This window comes from Argopecten irradians, unplaced genomic scaffold, assembly GCF_041381155.1.
Source record: "Argopecten irradians isolate NY unplaced genomic scaffold, Ai_NY scaffold_0029, whole genome shotgun sequence".
Classification (NCBI taxonomy): domain Eukaryota; kingdom Metazoa; phylum Mollusca; class Bivalvia; order Pectinida; family Pectinidae; genus Argopecten; species Argopecten irradians.
In genome coordinates this window covers 127643-139154 of record NW_027187496.1, presented here as the reverse complement: position 1 = coordinate 139154, position 11512 = coordinate 127643, and the positions used below count along the sequence as shown (strand labels likewise).

General features: G+C 34.1%; 1 long non-coding RNA gene across 1 annotated transcript; it reads right to left on the bottom strand.

Moving 5' to 3' along the window:
• Window positions 1–2629: 2629 nt before the first annotated feature.
• On the bottom strand, window positions 2630–3889 carry LOC138311477 (uncharacterized). Its single transcript, XR_011206671.1, has 2 exons — window positions 3811–3889; window positions 2630–2896 (listed from the first exon to the last, which is right to left on the bottom strand). It is a non-coding gene; the product is annotated as an uncharacterized lncRNA (long non-coding RNA).
• Between the last annotated feature and the right edge of the window lie 7623 nt (window positions 3890–11512).

Genomic DNA, 11512 nt, shown 5'->3' with positions numbered 1-11512 from the left:
TACATATAGCAATATAGATACCATTGTCTTAGCATTTCTAAATTCTACTTTACAAGAGAGTAGACTCAACATATAAATAAAACCATAAAACTAGCAAGTTATCTGAAATGTTAAAAATCTTTTTGTCTGAACCAAATTTCACATTTATTGTCTATGTGTAACTTGTACATAGACCATTTTTGTATTAATACTGTAGTAACAGTGATTACAAACACATAGACTAAAATGTAGTATGTAGTACTATGTACATCTGTCTTTGATTTGAGTTCTAAACAAAATCAAAGTACTGAAAGTACTAAATGGCTCGGTCTCGATATTAGGAGGAATATATTTTCTAAGGTCAATACTACTGTAGTTTTGTACAATAAGAAATAAATTTGGCTGGTGTTCCTTCCAGTTTGGACTTTTGAGGATTCCTTGGACACCAAAGTGTAAAATAAGAGACACATACTAAAATCTTGGAAGCCCATTCTAATATTTCCTATGATGTTATATGTCAAATGATTTTATAACACCTTTAGCATTTTCCTTGTTAATTTAATGTTAATGAAAATATCCATTATTAATGACTATTGTCATCAAGTTCCTGGGACCACAGTATCAGTTAACATGTATTGTTTTGCAGCAGAGAAAGACAAGGGGCATACTTTTCTATGCCAAAATGTCTTAAATATAGAATATGTCTGTCCTCTAAAAGACTTATCAATATCACCATGTGATTTTTGAATAAATTGGTCAATTGGTATACTTTTAAACAAGTTTTGTAATTATTCTTTTGTAAAACAGCAAGTTGATTGATATACATTGTATCCGAACTTCAATTCAAACCGGATAACTTGTTAGCTCACCATAGACCATGAAATTGTTTGTACACTTTCTTAACTTCAGGATCGTTTTACAAAATTACAAATGAATTTTTCTACAACATTTTTTATTTTCAAATCCCCATACCTCTGATGAGTAAAATAAAACTGTCATTACAAGTGAATCAAATATTTTCAGTTTAAGATGAACAGGAAGAGATACATTCCTTTATTTCTTATAAACAGCAAACACCGATTTAATTGTTTGTTCAGCAGGTTTTTCCCCTTTCTTTAAAAACGCTACCACTAACATTATTTTCTGTACCTAGATATGTAAACAATTCTTATAAATCTAATTCTGTATTCCATAACATCAACTGGTGTTGTGGTACCGATTTACGTCATGAGAATATCACAATTTTTATCTTTCTGATATTAAGTTCTAATTTCCATGTTATGCAATATTGTTAAAATTCATGTAACACTTGTTGTAGACCATCAGATATTTCTGATATCATAACAGTGTTATTGGCAAATAGTATGATAAAAAGTTTGGCATACATTCCAATATCATATACCGTAAAAACTGGTTTAATTTTGCGCAGGTAATTTTTAGGGCTGAAAATGCTTAAAAAATCTACTATCAGTATATTTTGCGCATCAACAAAATGGGGAAAACAATGTCCAGGGAGTCCCAAAACCGATGTATGAAGGTGACAATTTCAATGCAAAATATTCCCCATAAATGCTTGACAACTTGCACAAAAAGTGTTGTATTTAGAGGAAATAACATATAAAAAACCGCATTGTGTTTGTTTTCTTTTATTGGTCACCGTAACCTGAAACTGAAATATCTAGCAGATGTCCAAAACATTGGCGGTCTGGTCCGCCGTACTCCTTGCACATGTCATTTTTTTGAGATATTACACATGAATAGTAATCAGGAATATTTGAAAAGAGTAGAATATATTTACTTAAATTGGCACAATAAGTAATTAGTGTGTTTGAGATCATTAACAATCAACAGCAACCAGCTAGCGGATACGTAGTTTAGCTTGCAACAATCACAGTGTGCATAATTTGTCAAGATTTGTAAGACAAAATATTCTTTTCCACCAGGTAAGATTCTAAGTCATAAAGGTAGATTGAAAAAAGGAAGGGAGATAAAATAACCAGATAAATATTTGTTGCGGGATCAGACTGGGTTGATTATCGGCGATCAGGTAGCTCAGTCAGAAGAGCTACATTTTCTTCTCTCCTGTTACAGAATTGGCACCCAACTAAATAACCAACGGTTGTGGTGTTTGAAAGGGTCTCGTATGTATTCAAAAAAAGAGGGAGGAGTGTAGCGGGATTGGACTGGGTCGATTATCGATGACCATGTAGTTCAGTCGGTAGAGCTGTGACTAGAGCACTCAGCTAGTGTTCGGAGAGTCCCGGGATCGAATCCCGGTCTTGCCGCTACATTTTCTCCTCTCCTGTTACATATGGTACCATGCATGTAGATATTCAAGGTAAATCAATAATGTTCGCTGATCTTGCAGAATTGCCTTACAGTGTTATAATGAATGCAGTAAATGTATGTTTCATTGGTGTGATTGATTTAAAGGCAGTTCATGTGGTGACCAAAAAAAAGGTAAAATCAATACTTTCAGAGTGATCAGGGAACATTGATAGTCAAGGCGGGGAAAACATAAGACGACCTGTGTTATACAAATAATGTTTAATTGATTTTCATTAAAATTGTCTCGAAGGTGATGACGAGTGTGTTATGAACGATAAGCTTAATATGTTTTTGACAAAAAGTATTAACAGCTAATGTCATATTGTGTTTTAAATTTAAATAATCTTTTATTTATTCATTTCATTTCAAGCATGTACATGTCATAGAATATTAACAAATATCAGGTATATGCTTAAATCATATTACAGTTAAATTCAGAATTAGGAATTTGAAGATGATGATAGTAATTATTTTCGGATTGAAAATCATTACAATATTAAGCTTCCACAGTTGAAAATTACTTCTTTTTGTTCACACAATTCTTCTCCTAGGCTGTTTCCAGTTGAAATGATACATGCATGCTGACATTCTGTAAAACATAAGGAAACAATAAATGTATTAACAGAGTAATTACTGAAAAGGCTAATATCATATAATTAAACATTTTAATCATAAATAGCAATACCAGCATAGAGGAAATATTATTGAAGTTTAATTCCCGCTGTTCTTCAGTCCTCCTGTTCTTACATGTAAGAGTTTTGTCCTTCATAAATTGATTGTAATATACAGTCTATAGCCGTTGTTATATAATGTGCACAAAGAAGTATAAATACACACGTATGCATGGGTACAGTGGTAAATTAATAAGTTATACAGAAAATGATGGTGCGCAAAGTCTATTTTGTTGAGTAAAAAGTTAAAAAAACTAACATGTTCACACCCTAAGATGTAATCGCACTAAAAACAGTGATCATGTGGGCATTTGTAAGACTGTGCCATGTGGCAGAGATTAGTTCCGCTCGAGTGATCACACAATGCAAGTGAGAGTCGGGAATATGTTTATGTAAGTTTTAATTGCTAATCTCTGATGCTTGTTGGTAAAATATAACTCAGGATAATTGCTAAACAATTAACAGTTTTCTCTACATTTGTTACAGATTGAAACAGCTTTTTAAGTGCCGTTTTACGGAAGAATTATGAAGAAGAAATCGGCATTTTCGTCGATCTAGTAGTCCAAAAAATATCACTTCGAGTTATATGAACATTCCACATATGATTTATGTCATTCGGCCAAAAATTTATACTTCGTATTACCTAGTTTAATGAATATGCTGTATGTATATGATCAGAACGTCAAGCTCCTGTGGTGAAAATAACTAAAATGTTTTAAAAGTATGGTTTAGTGGTAATCTCTGAACGTGCTTTAGTATATAGATATAATCTGATATTTATACATGTGCTTATAAAATTATCGATAATAATGGATGTGGTAAACATTCATACCTTATTAACTGCCGTTAGTTTAAAGATTACGCCACCTTGGACATTTACAAAATGTTCACCGTCTGTCACGTGCTATTTTTATCGGTAGTCCAAGTTTGTCCAAAATTTTGTTAGAGTTGTCTTTCTTCCATTGTGGATTTACACGTACATGTGGCATAACGCAGCCGTGATAAACAAATCTCCATATCGTCCCTGAAATATATTTTGCTCCCGAACTAATGTGATTCAAAGTGCAAAAAATCATTATTGTAACAATTTTAATGTTTGAGGTGAAATATAGATTTCATTTTTTCCGTTGCGGGATAATTGTCACTAGTAGGGACTAAACGCGTGGGGCGAAGCGAAGCATTTTCGGGACGAAACGTCTTCATGTATTGAAAACAACATTTTCAGGACGAAAAGTCTAGATACATTGTACACAATTCAAGTGAAAATTTTCCAATCTAAGATCATTTGGACGATGTATATGGTAAGGATATGAAAGCAGTTATCTACTATTCCTATTTCAACATTACAGATACGCTTATATCAGTAACTTTCATACTCAAAATTTGCTATTTAAAATTCCCGGTAAAATCAAAGTTGTTGAATACACTGCCGCTAGGAGCGCTAGTATCTGCGAGTAAGTTCTTAGCCAATCATATTGAGGAAATTGACTGTGAGAGAATTTTGCAACCACGATCACAATGGCGAGGTAACCCTCGCCAAAAAGTGGTACCTATTTGGAAGTTGTGACTTGGGCGGAGGGTGAAATACAGAAGAAATAGCTACACATGGAAAAAAGAAAGATATACAGTACCATATGGATTCAAAGTTGCTCCAAAATCAATGAGACTAAATAACCAAAAAAAAGCCATGTAAACCCCAAATATGCAATGACCAGATCAATGATAAAGCACCCTTCCACTTCCAGTTATCTGTACCTATTTCTTCTATATTTCAACCCCCCACTCAAGTTACAACTTCCCAACCTCATGATTCTTCTGTCTTTTAGCCCCCCCCACCCCACCCCCAACACACACATACCTGATTGATTGTCATGTTATTTCAGGTTCCTATTCAGGTATTATTCCTAAAAACCAAAAAGGGTATACACACTGTGTACTCTCAAAGGAGGGGAACCACTTCATTCAAAAATGGAATTTACAATTTCATCTTAATTTTGAAATTTTCAATTTAATTATTAATTACTGGACTATTAAAACAGTATAGAAAACCCCTCGGCTACAGACAAAGTACTGTGGTACACTTTTCTCTTAATTAATTACTTTTCTTCAACTCAATCATCTTTTTCTCCAGAGCACAAAAAAGAATAGTAAACAACAGAAAAGGAAAGTAACATACATGTAGGCCTATATGTTTTCTGGAAATATATATGATGTGTTAATTCTCACAGCATAGGCCTACATGAATGTACATGAATTAAATATTATCAATGTTTGAGAGAATTTCCTAGTTGTAATTCTATAGCAGCTACATGGAATGTACGTTTACATATATACATTGTACGATACATATACATCATAAAAGTTTCTTTCCTTCCAGCTGGACATTCATGTCATCTCTCTCCAGAACTCAAATATTGTTTACAAAAAAAAAAAAAAAAAAAAAAAAACAGAGACATAGATAATTTAATTAAATCTCTGCAAAAAACTACACGAATAATTGAACACATATATTGTACCTGTAAAATATCTATGTATGAGCTAATTTATTTTCACATCTTTGACAGCTACATGCATGGACGTTCTATGGAACGTTTTCGTGTGGTTTTAAATGGGAAATTATGTTACGATTATTTGTACCTAACCTTCATGATTCGGTTGATGTAAAATACGACGAATGCGATGCTGCAATAATTGCCCCTTGCCGGGGCCCCATCTCTGCATCGGCCGAATATTTGTGTCGATTTCCATGTACAAGATGATTTTATCGAAAAATTATTACAAAGCATTGTCATTAATGTAAGAATACTTCATTTGCATCAAATGTATCATCTCAAAACAACAATTTGCATACCGCATTAGTGGTTTATCACACGAAACGAAACCGACACGACTGAGAAACACATGTCCATGTTGACATTTCCATGCAGCCTCGTTTTCAAATAGTTTGGCGAATTTATATTTAGAACTGTGCTAAATTTACACGGGGCTTCCCCAAAATTTCAATGGTCAAAACTGGACACCGTAAGCAGAACTTGACCATCATTATGGTATACAACGACTTTTGGAAGGCCAAAGAACGCATTTAGACTGGTTTCCTTTGCCCGACTATTCACTTTAAACTACATCCTCAATACTACATGGATTACTATCACTGACGTAATATCCACTCTTGGACTATCTCATAGTAACATTGGAGCCACTTCAGAAGGAACAAACTGACCAATCACAGGCTTGCAGAAATCATTTTTGGCTACATCCTCAATACTCCAGGGATTACTATCACTAACGTAATATCCACCCATGGACTAATATCTCATAGTAAAATTGGATGCAGTTCAGAAGAAAACAAGAGGCCCAAGAGGCCTTGATGGTCACCTAAGTGCTAATACAGAAAGAACATTGCAAAGTCGGTTCAAATCTTTAATTAGAGTAGAGTATGTGTGTGTATATTCTACACAGAGGCTGTGTGAATCCCACCAATCAGAAAGCAGGCTTCCCATGACTGCATACACACAAATGCAGTAATTTTATGGGAATGTCACATTTTGATTGGTCCGAATGAATATTGTTTGACATTCTTTTTAATTAAAAATTCCTACATAAAATAAACAATTTCAAAGTAAAGAAAGCATTTAAGTCTTATATTCATTTAAATAATAAAAAAAGAATTTTTGTACTACACTCTTGACTTGTGTTGCACACTTATGATGTAGGTAAAACCATGCACACATGAGAGCAGCCTTATCAAATAATCATTTTAAAGCATTATTATAATGTACACAGAAAGAAGCTTTGAATTGTTTACTTTTTAACTCTGAGGTCTATAAGTCTTATATCAAAGTAATTCCAATTTGTTGGACAGAGGAGTCACACCCAGATGTAGATTGTATGTACATGTACATGTATACACATGTAGACACAGTTAGGGAGTATGTGTGTGTATATTCTACAGAGGCTGTGTGAATTCCACCAATCATACTGAACAGTAAAGGGAATGCAACATTTTGATTGGTCAAAAGGAATATTGTTCAATAAATACAACTGTAGGGATTTTATGAATGGAAGTTTATGAATGAAATGGTTTAAGAGGTCACCACTAGATGTCATTGTTGGGCAAGTCCTACTCAGTTCTACACATTATGGTAAACCATAGCATTAATACAAACGCTAGTCGCGTTGTATTAAAAAGCATTTACAAATGAAAAGAAACCCTATTTAGACCCACTCCTCAGGCCCTTGGGGGTCAGTCATGGAAAATTTGTTAATAGGATTCAATGGCCATATCATACTGATAATTCTGACAACATTTGACTCATTTTCTTATTACAAATGACCTCTGGGAAGCGGGTTCGAATCCCATGTGGGGCAGTTGCCAGGTACTGACCGCTGAGCGGTGGTTTTTCTCCGGGCACTCCGGCTTTCCTCCACCAACAAACCTGGCACGTCCTTACATGACCCTGGCTGTTAATAGGACGTAAAAATAAACAAACCAAAACAAATGACCAAATAATGTTCAAAAATGTGTTTTCCCTATAAAAACTATAGTAAACTTGACCCCTCCCAGGGGAAAAAAAGAGACCCCAGGTTCATATATAATTCATAATTATTGTAAAGGACCTTAAGACCTTTCCATCTATGAGGAGTATTTGATTCTACCATTTCCAGAATTTTTTAGACAGTGATCCGAGTCCTGGACTCACAGAATTTTAAAAGGACCCATGAAATTTCTCGGAATGGGTATCCATAACACTGTGGGACCCATTGTTTTCACAAAAACCATTGAAAAGGACTCGCGAAAAATAATCGTAGATTGAACACTGTTTAAATGAAGATTTTTGAATTTTAAGCCTATCCTATTTGACCCATTTTAGCCCCACCCCTCAGGTCTCTGGGGTTAGTTATGGAAAATATGTTAATATGATTCAATGACCATTTCATACTGATAATTCTGATTCATTTTCTATTACAAATGACCAAACAATGCTCAAAAATGAGTTTTACCTAAATAAATTATAGTAAACTTGGCCCCCTCCCCACGTGATTCCATCTATGAAGAGTATTTAAATCCACTATTTCCGGAAATTTGGAAGAAGATTGTTGAAGTTTTAGCCTAATTGACCCCTTTTGGCCCCAACCCTCAGGTCCCTAGGGGACCATATAATTCACAATTTTGATTGACCTTTGGCCATGAAAGGTCTCTGCAAAATTAGATTAGGTCACTGGAGACTTCATCTCAGGTGACCTCAAAACTGAGTCCTGCATAGACTTCCTTTCAAGATTACAGAGAAAGTGACACTCAAGTGTCCCAACTTCAATTTTACCAACACATATGTACAGTGAACCACATTATACAATTCCTATGATGTACGTTAAATGATCTAATTACCTGTGTCTTCTGTTGCCTGCAGTTTCATTGACCGATTGCCAGGTGTAATATAGCCACGCCTCTACCGTAACCCCCAAACACATGTGTTTCTATTCAATATCGGAACAAACAACGCGGTTTGATTGACAGCTGGCGATCAGTTAATTATGAAATAGTGCAGGGGTAGATATTATGTCAGTGATAGTAACCCCTGGCGTATGGAGAAGGATTAGGCTATTACTCCGCTATTTACTTAAATAAAGGGAGACTTAAAACTTGAATGTGGCATTTTATAATTGTCCCTATGACATACAATTAAGCAAGGAGTCCATCATAATTGCTATTGCTGCCTGGAATATGCATTTTCATGAATAATCATGCAAAAGTCTCTGCTAGCTACCCCCATTTTATCGAAAATAAGTAAAAAATTGGTAATAATAGACAATATCGCCTGGCTGGCACTCAATCTCTTACAAATACATACATTTTAGAGAACAAGAAATGTTAAACAGTTTTTTACAGAGAAAAAACAAACAAAATAAAACTACTGCTATAATCAAGTTAAAATAACCAGAATTCATTTAATATGGATTATATTGTTTCATAATGACACGGCATCAAAGATTTGAAAAATATCATGTACTTATACATGTACATCACAAATAATCATGTAAAAGTCTCTGCTACCCCCATTTTATCAATAAGAAACTGTTTTTCCTCATGTAGATAAAAAAAAAGTCAAAATATAGACAATATTGGTCTGACCGAAAACTCAATCTATAACAAAACATACGTTTCTCTGTTTTCACAATTCTTAGTGATATTGAGCATTTTGCTAGAAAATACCCCTTAAAAAATAATAAGCCAATTACCTCCCTTTATCCAATCCCAATGAAAACTGTTTATGTGAACATTTAAAGAATATAAAGTTATACAAGTAAGTCAGTTGTCATTTTCAACCCTTGATGGTATACATGCATCTGATCATGCTTACATAAGATATTTAACAATATAATGCTTTAATCAAGAAATGCCTTGGAAATGTATAATGCTAATTGGAATTTTATGTTGGGCAATTAAGGTAATGGGTTATATTAGGTGCCAATCTTTCTAATTATCATAACATTTATGAGACCTTTTATGAGAACTCTATTCGTGGAGCCACGGTGGCCAAGTGGTAAAGATGTCCCGACATATTACATTGTACCACAAGCTGTCCACCTCTGGGTCACAAGTTCGAATCCTATAAGGAGAATTTGCCAGGTACTGACAGCTGGTTGGTGATTTTTCTCCGGGTTCTCCGGCTTTCCTCCACCACCAAACCTGGCACGTCCTTAAATGACCCTGGCTGTTAATAGGATGTTAAACTAATAAAAAAAGAGAACTCTTTTCTACATCCGAATTGGAACACATATGGTACCAGGTAACCAAATTATTTTAAATCCTTGATACTGCTGAAGAATATGAAAATCAGTTAAATAAATCATCACATTAAAGGATCTATTTGTAGCTTTTATACATACGCAGAAATCAATTACTAACTTGGTACATCTTTCATGCTTCTCTTTTGTTTTATTAATCATATTGAATTGTTATATTGAGGAAAATTACCTATATATATATATACCTATATATATAATATAGGTAATAGTATTTAAAATAGTTACCGTTTCCAAGTCTTCTTCATCACAGATGAAAAAAAGGTCAACAGCAAGCAAATCATAATTTAATAGTCTATACCTTAAAGGATTTGTGCAGTCAAAAATGATAATTTCAGTTTATGCTGGAAATGGCTTTATTAGCATGTGTAGAAACCTCTCCGTTCCGCGCGCGACCGGAATAACCTGTAAACCGTCGATATCGAGGTCCAAACTTCTGACCGCCCGATTATGCATATTTTCTAGCTCTAAACCGTGTGACGTCACAATAGTCCGTGGCTTATAGCTGTACTATAACTGATGTGCTATGACTTACATCGACGGTCACAGGAAAAGCCGATCGACAATTTTTTATTATTACTTTTGAGTGAAGTTAATCGTACAATAACTTTGGCTCGAAAGTAAATAACTAAAAGAGTGAAATTTGATGTTTCAAATACTCTAATTTATGCACTAATAGCAGGTATCTTCGTGTAATTATGAAAGAAAATCCACACAGAAATAAAAGTTTCGGATTTTTTGTCGAGGAGTTCAGCAACGAATAAGCTTTAATTAGATAATATTTTCCTGTAGTCTGTATCTTTGATACATTGTGAATTACAAAGTTTGTGACTGTAAAATGAAATTTTACGTAACAATTTACGAAATCCTTGATTAAAGTATATTGACGTACATACCAGAAACATATATACATATATGTATGTATGTTTCTGTACATACACACCGATGATTGATCATTACAAACATTGTGTTGTGTGTTGCTAACCGAATAAATTGAGAGTGAGAGTCAACATGTGATAGAAAGAATTTATTTTTGATATTATAAAAGATCTAAATATTGAGATATTAAGCAAAACAAACTATTTTTTCAGACCGTGCGGTCGCTTTCAATTTTTAATCGATATACGAGTAGATACTTTGATGTAAATATATTATTAGCCATGCCTTTGGTTTGATGGTTATGTAATACCTGGACCAGGATGTTGTTTACCTGTACACCACGCCATTCATCGAACTCACCTGTAATTACCTGGCCGCGGGCAGTTTGCTATTCGGTGGACTATATCGGGTATTTGCTATTGTCTTACTGTCAATCAGGTTATGACATCCGTTATTTGAATTGTGATTTGAATTATGGAAACCCCGTACATCTATGCTCTAGATTTTTTTATTGTCACCTCCATGTAAAAGCAAATGGAAATAAAATATCCCTGATCATACCTAGGAATATATATTAAATATATACATATATATATATATATGTCGTACACAGGTAAAACAATAATGGAAGTTGACTTATTCTGAAACAAAAATGGTTCTAAGAACTATTTCAACTAAAGATTTAACCTTAAAAATAATTCCAGTCTAGTACTGTAATTACGGAATCGTGGCATACCCGTAATTTCTAAGGTATTAGTAAAAATTCTAAGCATGTATTTTCACCGTTTCGAATCTACAAGTATAGTCATACAAGAAGGGTTACAGCATTACCACACTAAATATACTTATTT